This window comes from Alexandromys fortis, unplaced genomic scaffold, assembly GCF_014885135.2.
Source record: "Alexandromys fortis isolate MF-2015 unplaced genomic scaffold, M_Fortis_MF-2015_v1.1 scaffold_133, whole genome shotgun sequence".
NCBI classification, from domain to species: Eukaryota; Metazoa; Chordata; class Mammalia; order Rodentia; family Cricetidae; genus Alexandromys; species Alexandromys fortis.
In genome coordinates this window covers 271,242-290,154 of record NW_026068030.1, presented here as the reverse complement: position 1 = coordinate 290,154, position 18,913 = coordinate 271,242, and the positions used below count along the sequence as shown (strand labels likewise).

The 18,913-nt window shown below is 42.3% G+C and overlaps 2 pseudogenes; both read left to right on the top strand.

Moving 5' to 3' along the window:
• The first annotated feature begins 3,816 nt into the window (after positions 1–3,816).
• Positions 3,817–4,758, top strand: LOC126515096 (olfactory receptor 2F1-like; annotated as a pseudogene).
• Positions 4,759–13,219: 8,461 nt separating this feature from the next.
• Positions 13,220–14,161, top strand: LOC126515095 (olfactory receptor 2F1-like; annotated as a pseudogene).
• The last annotated feature ends 4,752 nt before the right edge of the window (positions 14,162–18,913 follow it).

Genomic DNA, 18,913 nt, shown 5'->3' with positions numbered 1-18,913 from the left:
TATAAAGTATTTGTGCTGCTGTGTAAAGTATATCTACTGCTTGCAGGCATAGTCAGTCTTTCATCAGCTACTAGGAAGCTGCTGAAGTTTCCTCTGAAGGGTAAGGGTGTGTGATTCATTTTTGTCTATTCTCCATGCCAGAATGAGCTTCTGGAGGGGGGGGGTCCTGTTTTAATAGTGACACCTGGAACTCAAGTTCCTGCTGCTGACCAGGCCCTACCAAGTCCTCACTAAACGGTTGAGAAGTTGGAAAAATAAAATTCTCTAATTGTCCAAAAGTGCTCAGAACAAAGTCATCTATCAAGAAAAGAAGTTTAATCATGGCCTAAAACAGACATCAAGATGTTACTGGTGAGTTCATGCTGTGTGTGAAGAGTGGAACTACACACTGTGTGATGGACTCTAACAATCTCTGAAGTGTTTGCTGCACCAACTCTGTAATTAGGTTTAGTCACTAGCATTTATTGCAGATCATCTGGGGGCCATATTCTGTTAACATCTAGGACTTAATAGCACTTGTGCCTACTGTCAGTTCTCCTTATATTGTCAGGCAGAGTTGAGCTCAGCATTGTGGGCTTTCTGAGTGTAAGAAGAACACCTTTTACCATTTTTTTTGAGTCCTTAGCAGAAACAAGTTTGTTTTCATTAATCAGTTCATCTGGTGTATATACAAAACCTCTGAGGGAGACAAAAATTGTCATTCACACATTTCAGATGAAGAATCTGAAGTTATGGAGGTCAAGCGATGGACTCCTGATACAGGCAGACTAGAATTCGAATTTCCTGACTTCTCATTCAGAGCTTTGTCTGTTCTCCAAAACACATCTCTGTTGGGCAGAGTCAGCCATCTAAGATGCCCAGGAGTCTCTTTTTCTCAGGCATATCAAAAACACTCCATCTCTCAGGCAGGCTGCCTTAATCTTGGTCCCTAGGTGGATCCAAGACCTACACAGATCACCTCTCCCTGGCTCTTGGATTCCCTGTGCATAAAGAAAGGAGGTGGTCGGTCCTTTCATTTCTACACTTTTAACCACAGTTGGAAAAGAATCAGGGTCCTTCACACCAATCTGAAAGTGCGAATTCTGCCCGTAACAAGTGGCCTAGAACTGGTAACAGATCCAAAGTGAGACATTCCCTCTGCTGATTCCGAGGACAAATTCTGTGGACTGTCAAAAACTCCCTGGACACCTCCCTAGGTTCTGATGCTCTTCCCTAAACTCCACCGCTGAGAACACCACAGAGATACCTTCTGGCCAGAGACACCTTTGTGGTGAGTAAGGGAACAAGAGAAGAGAGGGTAACCGGGTGCTTTGGTCAAAGAACTTTATACATGCGAATAAAACTGAAAAGGGGTGAATGAAGTTTGAACTCAGGGTCAGAGGGGAGGGGAGGCAGGAGTCCTGCTCTATCCAGCACTCTCTTCTATCTTTCCAATTAGGTAGGGCTTCAGCCACTGTTAGTGGACAGGGGAAAAAAGGGTGGAATTATGTTCTTCAGATCTCACATATTTGATGCTGTGGCTCTGCTCTGGCTGTCTTAATTTTGATACCTTGCACCTGTCCTCTGTTTCGCTACAGTGATTCACATATACCAAAGTCATTGGCCTCCACCGAGGTCTGATTTTTAAATTTTCTTATTTTATTCTGTGGAACCACTGGTGTTTTTAAATGCGCACTTTCTTCCAAAAGGAAACCTCCTTCCAAACCCTTTCTACCCCACCCCCTCCCACCCATATCCCACTCAACCCCTTCCATCCCTGGTATTCCTCCTTCTACCTGCATATCAGCTGTGTCCTACCATCTCGCCTCCCTTACAACATCCTCCCCCAGTATCCCATTCTATCTTCCTGGCCTCTACAGATAGTTAAAGCTAAAGAGTCAAAGCTAGTATACACAGAAGAGAGACAGCACATGGCATTTGTGTTTGGGGGCCTAAGTGACCTCACTCAATATATTTTCTAAACTCATCCACTTACCTGAAATATTATAATTTTTTTCACAGCTAAATGTAATTCCACTGTGCATGTGTACCACATCTTTATTAACCATTCATTTGTTAATGGACATCTAGACTGATTTCATTTCCTAGCCATTGTTATTAGAGCAACAATAAACCTGCTACATTGCCCCAAATCAAGAAAATAATCCCCGCAACCGACACTCATAAAGGCAACCCTAATAAAATCAGTGGGTCACATACTCACAAGCAAAACACATGGAAGGAGGGGCGGGACTTGGGCAGAAGAAAGATTTGGTGAGTATGGAAATAAGATAAGAAAGAAGGGGGAGGCTTTGTTTAAATAATGTTATAAAAGTTGGGTGGTGGTATTGCACACCTTTAATCTCAGCACTCTCAAGGTAGAGCAGGTGGATCTTTGTGAGTTCGAAGCCAGACTTGTCTACAGACTGAGTTCCAGGACAACCAGGACTACACAAAGAAACCCTGTCTCTAAAAACCAAAGGGAGTGGAGAAGAACATTATATATGTCAATGAAATTAAAAGGAGTAAAAGAATAAAAGAAATAAATATCTAGCAAGATAAATACTTGAGAGAAAGAAATGCACATAAAGATTGAAATTATATTTTAAAAAATCTGATGGCACTGACTTTTACAAGGAACAGTTATTTACCACAGAGTGCAAACCCAGCTAGGTAGAGAGTTTTCCAATCCTTCAAGCCACTGTCCACCAAAACCTCCCTGCACATTATTTTCTCATCACTTAATCTTTAAACTGCACTGTATAGATTGCATATTATTGAGAAATAAAGAATAATATAATAATAAGAAGAAGATTCAAATGTAATTAACCAAGTCTAATCTTGGATTTTTCCATAGTACTTAACACAAGTATATTTATTTTAACTTCTGACATTAATCTCTATATCCCTAAATTATAAGATCCAAGAAAGAAAGTCCCATGTCTCAGGCAGACAGATACCAAATGCCCTGCCTGTTTTCTGGAACACAGTCGCTCTTTAATAGATGTTCATCTCAGGGGCATAAGTACCAGCACTGCTTCATGAAATAAAGAGCTCGTGAGAGGATTCCCTGCAAGGCTGAGACCTTGACTTACGAGAAGCATGAATAACAACAGAACTGGGATGTAGGAAATGATGCTAAAAATCCCTAAAGCATCCCTATTCTCACTGTATGTTTAATGGGAAGACGGGACCACTGCTGCCTCACATTGTAGGGCCTGCCTTTCTGTCCTCTTCACTGTCATTACTACCTTCCCCATGCCCATGCCTTTTCCCTGGCATTTGTTTTACTTTACTGTTTCTTTACTTCTACAATACTCTGTTCTTTTACCCCACCCTTGTTATGGATTATCTTTCCTACCACATTGATTGATTACTTGTTATGTAACAGTTATTGTACAGGGTGCTATAAATTAATGGACAAATCAGGAGTGCTTATTACACGTTAGTATAAGAAGCCAAGTCTCCCTTCCTCCCACAGTGTTTTTGTTGTTTGTTTGTTCAGCGGCCTCAAACACCCTTTGTAAGGCATACTGTTCTTGACCTCTGTTCCTCCTGAATGCAACTCCCACATGATAGGGTTAGAGAAAAGTGCCCCATGCCAGTCTCCCCTTACCCCACTGCCCCACCCCTTTCTTTTTCTCAATTTTCTCAGGGGAGTCATTTCAGTGTCTTCACAACTTCCTGCCCTAACCACCTAGGTTAAAGAACCAGGCTGTGTCCCAGCTCTAGTTTCAACTTTAGTCTAGGACATAGTGCGAGACTTATAATGATACCTTTACTTGCCTGTCTTTGAATATACTTCCTCCACTCCTGGTCAACCAGCCCAGCTGCTCCATGTGGAGAGAAAACGTGACCTGGGTGAGTGAGTTTATCCTGATGGGTCTCACCAGTGACAAGCACATCCAAGCTGGACTCTTTGTCCTCTTTGGGGCCACATACCTGCTGACTCTGCTGGGCAATGGACTCATCGTCCTCCTGATTGCACTGGACCCACGACTCCACCTGCCCATGTATTTCTTCCTCTGCCACCTGTCAGTGGTGGACATCTGCTACACCTCCAGTGGGGTCCCCCAGATGCTGGCACACTTCCTCATGGAGAGGAAGACCATCTCTTTTGCCCTATGTGGGATCCAGCTTTTCTTTGCTCTGACTCTTGGGGGAACTGAGTTCTTGCTTCTGGCTGCCATGGCCTATGACCGCTATGTGGCTGTCTGTGATCCACTACGGTACACTGTGGTCATGAGTCCAAGGCTCTGCATGGTTCTGGCAGGTGTCTCTTGGCTTGTGGGTGTGGTTAATTCTGCTGTGGAGACAGCAGTCACAATGCGCCTTCCCACCTGTGGGCACAACGTGCTCAACCATGTGGCCTGTGAGACACTGGCCCTTGTCAGGCTGGCCTGTGTGGACATCACCCTCAACCAGGTGGTGATACTGGCCTCTAGTGTGGTGGTGCTGCTGGTGCCCTGCTGCCTGGTCTCTCTGTCCTATGCCCACATTGTGGCTGCCATCTTGAAGATCCGCTCTACCCAGGGACGCCGCAAAGCCTTCGAGACCTGTGCCTCCCACCTGACTGTGGTCTCCATGTCTTATGGTATGGCCCTCTTCACTTATATGTAGCCCTTCTCTACAGCCTCTGCTGAGCAGGACAAGGTGGTGGTGCTCTTCTATGCTGTGGTGACCCCCATGCTGAATCCTCTCATCTACAGTCTGAGGAACAAGGATGTGAAGGCCGCTCTGAGCCGAGTTCTGATGAAGAACTTTGAGTCAAAGCATTGAATTAGGAGACAATTTTCTAAAGAAAAGGGTGTCCTTCTGAAGACTGTGGACAGGCTTACAAGTAGGTCATGTATGTGGCACACACCAATGCCTGTCATTGACTCTACTTTCCTAATCCCGACCAGCATTGGGTATGAACCACTCATGTGACCTCCTCTTAAGTGTGACTGTGTATGTGTGTAAGGGCATAGGTATCAGGACCTAAATCTACATAATGCTTCTTTGAGGTAAAAGAAAACAGAATTTTGTCTTAGTCCTTATTTTGACCCCTATTTTATTTCAAAGAAAATGAATCATTGCATCTTTAAGATGCAAATGCTATGCAGAAAGTTAAATGAAGTGTGTGTGTGTGTGTGTGTGTGTGTGTTTTCAATTGAAACAAAGAGAGAAAACAACACAGTATAATGGAAGGTTAGTTCGGACATCAGAGCTATGCCCACAACTTATCTTGTCAATACTCTAGTTCTTGGATGGCAAGATGTCTCTGTGGGTTAAGGTACTTGAACCCAAGTCTGGTGGCCTGTGTTGGATCCCTAGGATGAAAGAAAAAAATCTCAGTCTCACAAGCTGTACTCTGACTTCCACAAATCTACCATGGCACACTCGTACCTGCCACAACATACATACACCATTAATCAATCAATCAATAAACAAACAAACAAATGGTAGGGGTCTATTTCCTTCCTCAAGTCTATAAATATGTGTCTAACTTTTCTTCAGTCAATGAGAAAAGAAAATTATCAACCTCCAAGCTTCAAACTTGTCTGTGCTGCACAATCAACAGGCTCTAGTCAGAAGTACAGAAGCTGAGCTGAGGCTGGAAGTTGGTCAGAAAAGCACATGATGGGCGAGCATGAGAATCTGAGTTTGTTTGATGCCCATAACTGACATCAGATGAGGGCTGTGGGGCCTGGAGAGATGGCTCAGAAGTTACAAACCACTTCCTCCTCTCACAGAGTACCTGGGTTTGCTTCCAAGCTCCCGAAGGCAGCTAACAGCTCTCTGCAACTCCAATTCCAGGGGATTCCACACTCTCTTCCAGAATCTGTGGTTACCAGGCACCATGTGATGATATGCACACGTAAATGCAAAGCACCCATACACATAAAATAAAGAGAAAAGAAATGAAAACTTTAAAAAAAAAAAAAAAAACTTAAGAGATTGATATTGATGTGGTAGAATGCATCAATTGTAATTCAGTGGAGTGGCACAGAGAGTAAGATTCCCGATACCCACTGGTCAAGTGATTGGTCGCATAGGTGGATACCCAAGACACATGTCCTTACACACTGTACATCCACATGCACGTGTGTTCATGAACACACACACACACACACACACACACACACACATGAACATATACAGAGGAAAGTCCATGAATCACATGACTGATACATGGTCCAGCCCATTTTATTAGAGTGGAGACCACACACAGGACTGGTGACTGTTATGAAATCCACAGCTCTGGGCATGAGCACATCCCACAGGCATCCCATTTCTTCTTTCTCTTTCCAAAATTCAGGGAGGCGAATGGCAGGTCAGAAAGTCCCACATTAAGGACCTCAGATAGACGTCTAACAATTGTGTCTAACTGCATCCTCTTACTAACCCTTGGGAATGGATTCAGCACACACACATGACCAGAAGGCTATACTGCCCATACATAGTCAGGGTGATTAAGGTATTCCATAAGGAAAGAACTCTGTTTCTCCACCAGAAATACCTTAACAAACACCAAAAATAACTGAGTTCCAATCACCCAAGATGATAAAACAAGACAGTGATGATCTGATCTTAACTAATGTTTAAAACAACTTTTTTAAAACCATAATTAGATATCACTTAATAGATCTCGATCTTTCCAAAAAAACTAAATAAACACTATAGCATATTTTAGAACAATTCTAACTTTTAATGCCTGCATTGAAAATGGTTTGAGTAAAAGATCAGGACAGAACTGAGCAGACACTAAGTTTCTAGTTAAGCTTTTTGCTTCATTGACATTCAGCATCCCCATAATGTCATACAACCTCATGCCTTCCCAAATTTGGACCGTTCTTTCCAGACCCACAACAAATCACCATTCCAACAAGGAAGTCACTCCTTCTCCCCGCTCCTGACAAGTATGATGATGTTTTCCATCTACAGACTCATCAACTTTTAGGGTTTCGTATAAATGTAGTCATAAAGGATGTACGCTATTGTGTCTGGGCTTCTCACTTAGTATAATGCCTTTTGTGTTCTATACCTGTAGAAATAAGAGTCATCTCACTTTTTCCTGACTGATTCAGAAACAAAATTTAGGGCTAGAAAAGATGGCTCAGCTGCTACAGGCAAAGGCTCATAACAAAAATGACAAAAATAAATCGATGTAATGTCAGCCATCAGATTCTCGACATGGGTCAAAAGAAGACAGCCAGTCTCTTTAACAAGTGGTTGCTGGGGATATTAGATACATGTGTAGAAACTGGAACTTGATTCTTATCACTTACACACTGCAGCGTCAATTCAAAATGGATCAAAAACCGTAACATAAAACCCAATTTATTTCAATTTCTCACACCAGGTCAGAGAAATAATTCTTTTATCCAGACTCCTGCCAAAATTCTCTGAGTATAAAATGAGCCATAGATCGTCTCATTACCTTAGAAACTAGAAGAGTAATTAAAAGTTGAGGCAAGAAGCTTTCAAAATGTTGATCCCAAAGGGGACTTTAGAAAGAAAGGTGGGTGACAGAGATGTAACTGAGGAAGAGTGTACAAGAATACACCAAGACAAAGTAATTGCTCTCTGGGGATACCTAAGCTCTGAAAGTTCTCAGCTCAGACCGACAAAGTAAAACCTCCGCGCCTAAGAAGACAAATGGCAAGTGCTTCAAGGACTTCCTAAGAGATGAGCCACAAGCCCAGCCAAAATGAATGGTGCACACCATGTGAGTACCAGCATCAATGGCCAGCCCAAAGAGAGCATTCAGAGGAGGTGGTGAGATGAAGGAGCACAAACCTTTGGGAGCTTCCAGGACTGATTTTCTAATCTCTAAGGTACTTTTTTTTTCTGGCTGCAGCTAGACATTTTAAAAATAGTGATTTAGATTATGTAAGTCATTTGACGGAGTCCTCCTTCCCAATCAGTCATCCAATACACAATATAACTGAAATGTTCTAAATACATAGATAAACACTCCTGGGACAAAGTATTAGAGCTCAATGGCTATTTTCTTGGCCTTGAAACATCTGTATTGTTGGAGTAAGAAGGAATGGACGAGAAAAAGGGTTTGTAAATGACCCAAAGGATGGTATGGAACCCATCTTTTCTAAAAGGTGACATAGTAAATATTCTCAACTGCCCAGTACCAATAGCATAATTTTTAAGGAACTAAAGTAGGTGTAATATTGATCCAGCTAAAAAAATATGAAACAAAAAACTTGTTAGTAAGTATCACACTGTAAGAATTATGAGAGATGGACTTTGGAAAGAGGCTCATATATCAGAGGACAAGTACTTTATCTTTGGACCAACTGGTTTTTCCCAGTACTAATGATATACCCTCTTTTTTTGTTTTTTTTTTAATTTTTTTATTGAGAAAAAGAAAAAAGTTTCCGCCTCCTCCCAGCCTCCCATTTCCCTCCCCCTCCTCCCACCCTTCTCCCCCTACCCCCACTCCTCTCCCCCTCCCTCTCCTGTCCAAAGAGCAGTCAGGGTTCCATGCCCTGTGGAAAGTCCATGTCTAGGAAGGTGAACATCCAAACTGGCTAGACTCCCACAAAGCCAGAACATGAAGTAGGATCAAAACCCCGTGCCATTGTCCTTGGCTTTTCATCAGCCCTCATTGTTCGCCATGTTCAGAGAGTCCGGTTTTATCCCATGCTTTTTCAGTCACAGTCCAGCTGGCCTTGGTGACTGTGATATGCCCTCTTATCCTTATTTCTTTAGTCCTTGGTCTTTAAGACAAGAAATTTCACTTACCAAACTCACCTCAAAAACAGTTATATGTGTGACCTAAATCCTAAAACAGGAATCTTAGTGGCCCCTCTTTTTAAATTTATTTTATAATTCATTATTTATGTGGGGACATAAAAATGGCATGCAAGTGGAAGTCAGAGGACAACTTGTATAGGGGTTGGTCCTCTCTTCTATATATGTGGATCCCAGGGATCAGACTCAAACTGTAAAACTTGGAGGGAGGCTCCTTCATCCATATTGATCTGTCTCTCACCCCTGGCCCTTACTTCTTGCTAACAATTTATATATATTTATATAATTTATATATACAGTATATATAGAGTTATGAAAGATCAGAGAATTGTTTTCCTAATATGCTGCCTTAAAATCCCATAAAGATTTTTAATATTAAATTTTTATCACATTAAATGTTTATCACAAGCCTCTCTAACTAGATGGAATCTTAATGTTTATCAAATCAAATGTGCTGAACTGAACAGGTGAAAAATAATCTATGCTACAGAACTGTGTAATTTAGCTGTGTAACTGATGAAAATTAGACAAAGATGAAATTCTGTGCAGGCAGAAAGTCAGGTCCCATTGTCCTACCATTCGCGCCACCACTTCCAGTTCAGAGGAGCAAACATTGGTTCTTAGTTCTACTTTGTAACTTCTATGTTTCTACTGCCTGGGACACAGTCAGGACCTGTCTTCAGTTACTGAGGCAATGTTGGGACTTTCTCTGAGTAGGGCATAGTGACACCATCTCTCCTTCTTCCTTGCAAGAATAAGTCTCTGGAGACAGAGGGCTCGTTCACCCTTATATTCTCTGCTCCTGCCACAGGTCAGGTCCTAGCCAGTACACAGCATATGTTTATCAATTTCAGAAAGGCAAAATGAAATTCCCTCATTATTCTAAGAAGCTGAGAACAAGACTATATATTAAGAAGAAGTTGGTCCTTTTATAAAACCAACATCAAAATATTACTAGAAGAAACAGATGCTGAGTTCATTCTTTATATAACAGTGGTATGGACACTGATTATACATAGATTCTGCCTTGGTTTCTGAAATATTTTGAAACATGGCTTTTGCAATTAAATTTGGTCATTAGAAGTTATTGTAACTGACCTTGTGTCCCTCCCCTATTCTGTTAGCGTTCTGATCTCCTGGACTTCCTACTGCCACTTGTCCTCATGCTCATAGATAGAAAAGTGATGTAGACTTTCTGAGTGTAGGAACAGTGCCCGGTAGGGAGTTACTGAGTGTTTTCCCAAGATGCATTCATGTTTACTGGTTCATCTGGCCTCACTTGACATACTCTGCAGAAAGCTTTATTTATTTGTTGTTGTTCAGTGTTTCCAATGAAGAAAACAAAGGTAGGGAAGTCAAGAAGCCTGTAACAGGGCAGCCTCCTCAAACAGACAAGCTGGACCTCAGATCCCCTGACGGCACATTCAATGCATTGCCTGCTCTACAAGGCAAGATAGATAGCATTCTAGATCTGCCATCTATAGCCATCAAGTATACTTATCCTTAGACTATATCTGTCAACAACCACTTCTGCCTCTCACTTAAAGTTAGGAAACACCTGAGATCATAACTACAGCTTCAAATTGGTCCTGAGGTGAATTTGAGACATGAGCAGGTGACCTCAGTTGGTCCCCTGGGTTCTTTAGATATAAAACAAGAGGGAGGAGATAAGACCTTCATGTTTACTTCTATTTCTAGCAGGATTGACCACAATCTGGATGGGATCTGGATCATTCACACTAGTCAGAAGATGAGGATTCTGTCTACAGCAACAAGTGATCTGGGAATGGTAACAAGTCTAAATTGAACCACTTCCTCTGCTGACTCAGTGGATGGGCTCTGGACTGTCCCAGTGCTCTGAGTCCCATCCAACACCTCTTAATCTTAATCCTACCCACTAACCTTTACTAGGAACCTAAAGTCATGTTCTTTTTTCTCTTTTTTATTCATTTTTTAAAAAGAAAACAAACTATCTTTTTTTAATTATACATACCAATTCAAGTTCCCACCCCCTCCCTTCCTCCCATTCCCTCAACACACCCTCCCACCCTACCCATATCCAGTCCTCAGAAAGGGTAAGGCACACTGCTTTGGGGAAGGTGCAAGGCCCTCCCAACTACCCAATGAGGATAGATTCCCAAAAGGCCATTACATGCAGTAGGGATAAATCCTGGTGACATTGCCAGTGGCCCCTCAGTCTGCCCCAGACATGCAACTGTCAACCACAACCCAAGAAACTAGTTTGGTCCTATGCTTGTTCCTTCCCAATCTGGCTGGAATTGGTGAGCTCTCATTAGCTCGGGTAGACTGTTTCAGTGGGTGTACCCATCATGGTCTTGACCTCTTTGCTCATATTCTCACTCTTCCTACTCTTCAACTGGACTTTGCAAGCTCAGTCCAGTGATCCAATGAGGGCCATTGCCTCTGTTTCCATCACTTGCTGGATGAAGGTTCTATGGTGATATTTAAGATAGTCATCAGTCTGACTACAGGGCAAGGCCAGTTCAGGCATCCTCTCCTCTATTGCTTAGGGTCTTAGCTGGGGTCATTCTTGTGGATTCCTGGGAATTTCTCTAGAGACAGGTTTCTTGCTAGCCCTATAATGGCTCCCTCAATCAAGATATCTCCTTCCTTGCTCTCATCTCTGTCCTTCCTTCTTCTCAGCTATCCCATTCCCTCAAATTCTTCTTAACCCTCTCCTTCTCTCCCCCTCTTCCTCTCCCACCCTTTCTTTTCATCCTACCCCTATGCTCCCAATTTTGCCAGGCGATCTTGTCTGTTTCGACCTAAATACACTTTCTACCTGTCACGGTTGCCACAGTGATATCTTCTGGTCAGGATCAAAGACAAAGAGAGGCCAGAGCTGCCTGCACTGTACAGCAACTCTCTACTCTTGCTTGCAAAAATTTAGGTAGGCCATCTACCCTCTGTTTCCAGCCAGGGGAAATCAGGACAGAATTATGCTTTACAGAACTCCTGTGTTTGATGATGTGGCTCTGCTGTAGCTGTATTAAGGATAATATACAGTATTTATATTGCTTGGCTGTATATGCACAAACCGGTTCATTGACTTCCAAAGAAAGCACTAAGGTCCATTTCTTTTATTTCTGATTTGATTCTGTGTGCCCACTGATTTCCAAAGAACAGAGTCTTAATATTAAAAGGAAAGATTTCCCAAAGACTGGCCGAGAGCATGGAGCCTGGTATGTTCAATACATTTTCCAATAAATGAGTTATTTTCTTGTTAAATATCTTAAGTAAAAGAAGTATACCTAGAGATTATACTGCCAGTAAGAAATCTGAGGGAATTTAATTGGATTTCCCCAAGAACCAGTCAGCCACCATGGTGGACATATGACGATCTAGTGCAAACTCAGATGAGGAAGGGGAACTCGCAACAGTGAAAAGATTGAGAGTTTTCTCATCATTTCCCCCTTGGTGTCGGTGTGTCTTCTCCCACGACTCACCAGAAGCTCTCGGCACACCACCCTTTCATCACCTTCTTAAACAGCTAAATAAATGCTCAACACTTCCCAGACTAGTTACATGTAATAACGACGTAAGGAACATCCACAATGATAATTTAATTATGAAGGCTGAAATTTAATTATCCAAGCACTGACCTTGTTCCTTTCATAATGCTTAACACAATTAAATTAATTTTGTAATTTTTAAATTAATCTCTGTGTCCCTGGTTAAATTACGAGAACCAAGAGAGCAGGATTTGTGAGTCTGTCTTTTTTTTTCTCTCTCTCTCTCTCACAGACAGGAACAGCAACAAAGAAACCCCACACCATTTCCAGGACACAGCAGATTCCCATCTCAAAGAGAGTCCCTCCTTGGGGATGATGGGTGCAGTGAGGAAGATGTGAAAGGATTCTCTTCTACACCATCATTTAGACTGGAACTTATTGGGAATAGGAAGTACAACTGAATGGATGCTTACAAAATGGCATTCAGGAGTGTGGAAGCAGCCCTTCCATACCCAGTAGTACCTGTAAGACTTGCGCAGCTACTGTCTGACATTGAAGAATCTACCTTTCTTTGCTATTTCCCATTTTCATTAAGACCTTTAGCACTTTCACATCTTCCTTCCTGAGGTTTTCTTTTGCTTTCATGTTTTACTGTTGTATTACTCTCTCCTCTTTTCCACCATCCATTGTATTTGTTCCCTTTCCTTCTACCCTGACAGATTGCCGCCATCACATTGTTTCAATTTGTAGAGTCCTGGAGTAGAAGGATGATTGAAGTGGAATTGTCTCCTCAGAGCCAAATACACTTGGGTCAGCAGCCATGTCTTTCTTCCTCCTCTGTCTCAACTACATTCTTCCCTACTCGCCCAAATTAAAGAACCAGGCTATGTCCCAGGTCCAGCTCTAATCACCAATCACAACCTAGGACTCAGTGCATGACCTATGGTGGCACCTGTACTTGCCCTCCCTGACTTGTCCTTCCCCTATGCCTGGCCAGCTGACCCAGCTGCTCCATGTGGAGAGAAAACGTGACCTGGGTGAGTGAGTTTATCCTGATGGGTCTCACCAGTGACAAGCACATCCAAGCTGGACTCTTTGTTCTCTTTGGGGCCACATACCTGCTGACTCTGCTGGGCAATGGACTCATCGTCCTCCTGATTGCACTGGACCCACGACTCCACCTGCCCATGTATTTCTTCCTCTGCCACCTGTCAGTGGTGGACATCTGCTACACTTCCAGTGGGGTCCCCCAGATGCTGGCACACTTCCTCATGGAGAGGAAGACCATCTCTTTTGCCCTATGTGGGATCCAGCATTTCTTTGCTCTGGCCCTAGGAGGGACTGAGTTCCTGCTTCTAGCTGCCATGGCCTATGACCGCTATGTGGCTGTCTGTGATCCACTACGGTACACTTTGGTCATGAGTCCAAGGCTCTGCATGGTTCTGGCAGGTGTCTCTTGGCTTGTGGGTGTGGTTAATTCTGCTGTGGAGACAGCAGTCACAATGCGCCTTCCCACCTGTGGGCACAACGTGCTCAACCATGTGGCCTGTGAGACACTGGCCCTTGTCAGGCTGGCCTGTGTGGACATCACCCTCAACCAGGTGGTGATACTGGCCTCTAGTGTGGTGGTGCTGCTGGTGCCCTGCTGCCTGGTCTCTCTGTCCTATGCCCACATTGTGGCTGCCATCTTGAAGATCCGCTCTACCCAGGGACGCCACAAAGCCTTTGGGACCTGTGCCTCACACCTGACTGTGGTCTCCATGTCTTATGGTATGGCCCTCTTCACTTATATGTAGCCCTTCTCTACAGCCTCTGCTGAGCAGGACAAGGTGGTGGTGCTCTTCTATGCTGTGGTGACCCCCATGCTGAATCCTCTCATCTACAGTCTGAGGAACAAGGATGTGAAGGCTGCTCTGAGTCAAGTTCTGATGAAAAACTTTAAGTCAAAGAATTAGGAAGCAATTCTTTAAAGAGGCCATTTCTCTTCGTAGCAGGAGTTGGAGTAGATGGCTCCTTATGGTGTGCATATAAGTGTGCTGGGGTATATAACTTCTCATGGTGTGCATGTGTTTGTGCACACAGGACTGCGATGTGATATATGTGTGTGTGTATACATATATATACATATATGCTTTTTTGAGTTAAAACAGAACTAAGATTTTCTTTTGGTTTCTTCCTTATGTCAAAGAAAGTGAATTGTACATAATTAAAGTGATCCAAACTACAAAAAAATGGATGAAATATATTTATTTTCTTAAATGAAAGAAAAGAGAAATGACACATCAGATATAGTGATTAGAAAGGATTACTCTCATCAAACATGCACACAATTTATGCCAAGATCCCTTTCAGGGCTAGAATCTCCAAATATATAGAAATCAGACAGAAAGGAAGAAGAAATAAATAGTAAATTGCACAATTTTCTGGGCTTATTGATCAAATTGGCCTTAGGACAGAAGAATAAATGTCATATGATTCCCACTTGGTGCAGCCCATCTTACGAGGGTGTGGAGCTCATACAGATCAGAAGCCAAAGTTATAATCATGATCTCCACAGTCCTAGTGAGCAAGCTTTGGTCACATGCAAGTCCCAAGGGCTTTACTTGCCTTGTTTCCACTTCCAGCTTGCAGAGAAGGCAGGTGGCAGGACACCAAATCCAGGCCTCAAACTCATGTTCTCTATACAATAAACACATTCAATTCATGAAAAGTCAGGGATGTATTCAAAAGTTGTGCTTGGTTATAAGGACACACCATGCACGACCAGAGGTGAGCCACAGTATGACTCAAGGAAAGAATCTTTTCCTCATTAGAAATAATCTGACTCACCCCTCTAACACATGCTCAGGGTTTGGGAGCATCTTCTAAACATCCTGGAGAATAGAGCATAGCGGTGGTGACTAGATGCTGTCAAATGTTTAAAACAATTATTTTGATGTATATTAAGTACCTCTCATCCAGGAACGGAAGAGACAGCTCAGTAGTGAAGGGCACTTGCTCTTACCAAGGAGCTGGGTTCCATTACCAGCACACATGCCAGCTCACTACCATCTGCAACTCTAGTCCCTTGGGATCTGACATCATCCTCTGATCTCTGCTGACACTGCACACATGTGGTGCACAGACACCTATGCAGGCAAAACACTCCCATGTATTTTACTTCTTTTAAAAGGAGAAAGGCAATTTTTTATTCTGAATACTAGAGATCTCAAGTTTGTCATATCAACAAAACAAACAAACCACAAAATAAGCAAGGCAAGTTTTATTACACACACTAGAAATAGCTCACTGACTTCGGACTAACAGTGGGGAACCCACATAGGCCCAAACTAGGCCCTCTGAATGTTGATGACAGTTGTGTGGCTGAGAAAGTCTGTAGGACCATGGGCAGTGGGTCCAGGATTTATCCCTAGTGCTTGAACTGGTTTTTTGGAATCCATACTCTTTAGACAGATATCTTGCTCAGCCTAGATATAGTGGGGAGGGCCTTGATCCTGTCTCAAAGTGATGTGTCACTTTGTTGACTTCCCGTGGGAAGCCATACCCTCTTTGAGGAATGGATGTGGAATGGGATGGGGGGAAAGTGGGGAGAGGGGAGGAGGGAAGGGAGAGAGAACTGGGATTGGTATGCAAAATGAGAAAAGACTGTTTTTTAAAAAATAAACAAGAGCAAAAAAAGAAACATTCTTTAGATTGAAGAGAAGAGAAACATCATGAATTTCTAGTAAAATTTTAAATAAAGGTTAAATTCACATAACACAGTTCTTGTATTTTTCCATTTAATTCCTTGGAGTTTGGTATAATCACAAAATCTTGTATCATCCAATCTGTCTAACTTCAGAATGTTTTCATTAATTCCCAAACACCCTCTTCCACTAAAGCAGTCACTCACTTCCCCAGCTCCCAAAAGCTTTCTACCTATGGATTTGGCAGTTCTGAAGATGTTCTATAAGTAAACCTATAAAATACCTGGTATTTCTCACTTAACACGGTGGTTTTTTAACTTGGTACTTGTAATTTGTGGCCAGGCTTCACTCCTTTATGTGGCTGAGCCATACTCTGCTGTGCATATATACGACCACATTTGGGTTTCCAGTTGCCATATGATATTATAGACATCTGTATTTTCATCTTTTGATCAGTGTGCTTAGTGCTGCTATGAATCATCATACATAAATTACTGTTGAAATTCGTTTTTTTTTTCTTCAGGTTTTTAGAGAGATACCCAGAAGTGTTATTTCTGTTTGACTCTGAGAAACAGAAAAACTGTCAATTTCTAAAAATGAGCTCTTGTTTATTCCAAATTATCCCTCAGCACATTCAACTCTTTTCTGATGGTAGCCATCCTTAGGGTTCATGGACAGTTGTAGACCATGGTATGAGTGCTGGAAACCAGACACAGGTCCTCTGCAATAGCAATAAATACTCTGAACCTCCAGCCATCTCTCTAGACTCAAAGCACTCATTTTAAAGTCATAAATAAATACACTTATTTAGAACCTTTACTTATCCTATCACACAATTGTTTTACTTTGTGTACCTTGATGACTAGTGAAGCTAAACATCTATTTGTGTTCTTATTATCCAGTTGTTTAATCTACTTCAGAATTTCATAACTTTTGGTTCTAGACTCTTCCACCATTCTTTCTCTCTCAGTATTTCAGATAAGCTTCCATTTACTATGCCCACTACATTCCTGTCTCCAAAACAAAGCCTCCTTGTTTATGCATTTTTTCAGTCTGAAATTTTTAGTATTTGTATTAGTTCTTTGAGAATTTTGACCACAGATAATTATATACTGTATATCATGAAATTATTAAAATAATTTAACACCTTGCTACCAAACATTTTGATGAAGTAATAGGTATGTTAATTAACATGATTGAATATTTCTATAACATATACACAGATCAAAGCACTGAATTTTAAACATCTTCAATTTTATTTTCTTTTTGCTTTGCCCATGTATATCTATGTAGAGTAAGCATATATCAGGTTCTCAACCTTCCTAATGCTGTGATGCTTTAATACAGCTCTGCTATGGGAGCTCCTTCTCCTTCTTTAGCCTTTAAGCCTTTAAGATAGCAGCCCACTTGGGCATGGTCTTTTATACTATTAATGCAGCTGTAAAGCCTGCACTTGCTCTCTTGCTTCCAACTCTCACTTCTGACTGCTAGACTCTGTTTTTGTTCCCCATTCGTGCAAAGGATTTTGATCTAGGACAGTGATCTGTAAGTCTCCCCTAAATAAACAACTCTTTAATATATGTAATTCTGAACTAGTGTGGGATTATTTTGTATCTTCTGCCATCATCTGGCACCCAACTTTGGGTGCCATTTGTTGACTGAGACTTTCTGTCCTTCACAGCTCCCTGTGGTTTGATGGACCAAAATCCCCCTGAAAGGTCACTGTAAACACCCACAAAAAAACTTCACCCAAGAAAAAGCAGGAAGAAGTTTGAAGAGAACTACACCAAAATTCCCAAATATTGTTTATAAATATTTGTTTACATTTAAAAGGGGCTATGATATAGACATGAATGCTTTGCATTGGTATGGATATTGATACAAATTTAAGGTCAATTTTGTTATCTGTATATTTCTTCTCTTGATTGAGGCATTGTGTTTGTGCAACTCATTGAAAAATGTAATGTATAATTAATAAATATATGTTAATAGATACTCATCTATAATTGTCAAACTTGTAGTCATGTTAGTTTGGTTTTCTAGATATACAGAGATATATTTCAGATAGATATGTATTCTTCAACCACTTAAAAGACTACAGAATATAGCATTTAAAATGTTTTAAGAGGTTAGGACTGCCACCCCCAACCCTGCCCTGCTGTATGCTAGGACCAGTGCTCAACAACAGTTTTAAGCTCCTACACTAAGGCTACCCACCCAGAGCAGTGAGCCTCAAGGTCCGCGGTAAGGGAGCCCGGGCACCCTCAGCATGTGCTCCAGGGGCTCCTGTGCTCTCCTGGATCACGCACTGCCTGCCCTGTTCTTCCTTTTGTCTCTGGATCATTGGGCTACCAGGCGGCCCTGTTTAGGTGCTGAGGAGTTCCATCTGGACGGGTGAGTGTGTGCTATCCAGGAGCGATTGTCCTGGAAGAGAACACAAACAACCCTCCCTCAGCTACTTCTGCGGTGTTGTCTTTCCTACACACGACCCCCCCCCAAGCCTGCGTTTTCTGCAAAGTCCTTTGCTCAAGACCGGTTTTAAGCTCCTACACTAAGGCTACCCACCCAGAGAGGTGAGTGCCTGCCTACATGTCAGGCCTCAAGTACCCCTGAAAGGGAGCACGTGCACCTTCAACTTGTGAGGCAGGGTGTCCTGTTTCTACTCGTCCCTGCCCTGCCCCCCTAGTTCCTCCTTTTTATCCGCGGGTAATTGGACTACCAGTCGTCCATGTTTGGGTGCTGAGGACTTCCAGCTCGACGGGACGGTCCCTGCATCTACACTGAAGAGATACACCCAGAAACTCAGTCACAGCAAAGACTGGTCCAAGACACCAGGCCTCCCCTGGCTCCATTTGAAAGAGGAGATGGGAAGGCGCCAATGCAAGACTTCCTCCAACAACCTGAAAGGCAACATGACATCACCAGAATCCAGGGATCCCGAAATAAGAAGAATTGTACACCCTACTCCAGAAGAATTAGAAGAAACCGACTCAAAAGTGAATTATATGAAAATAATAGAAG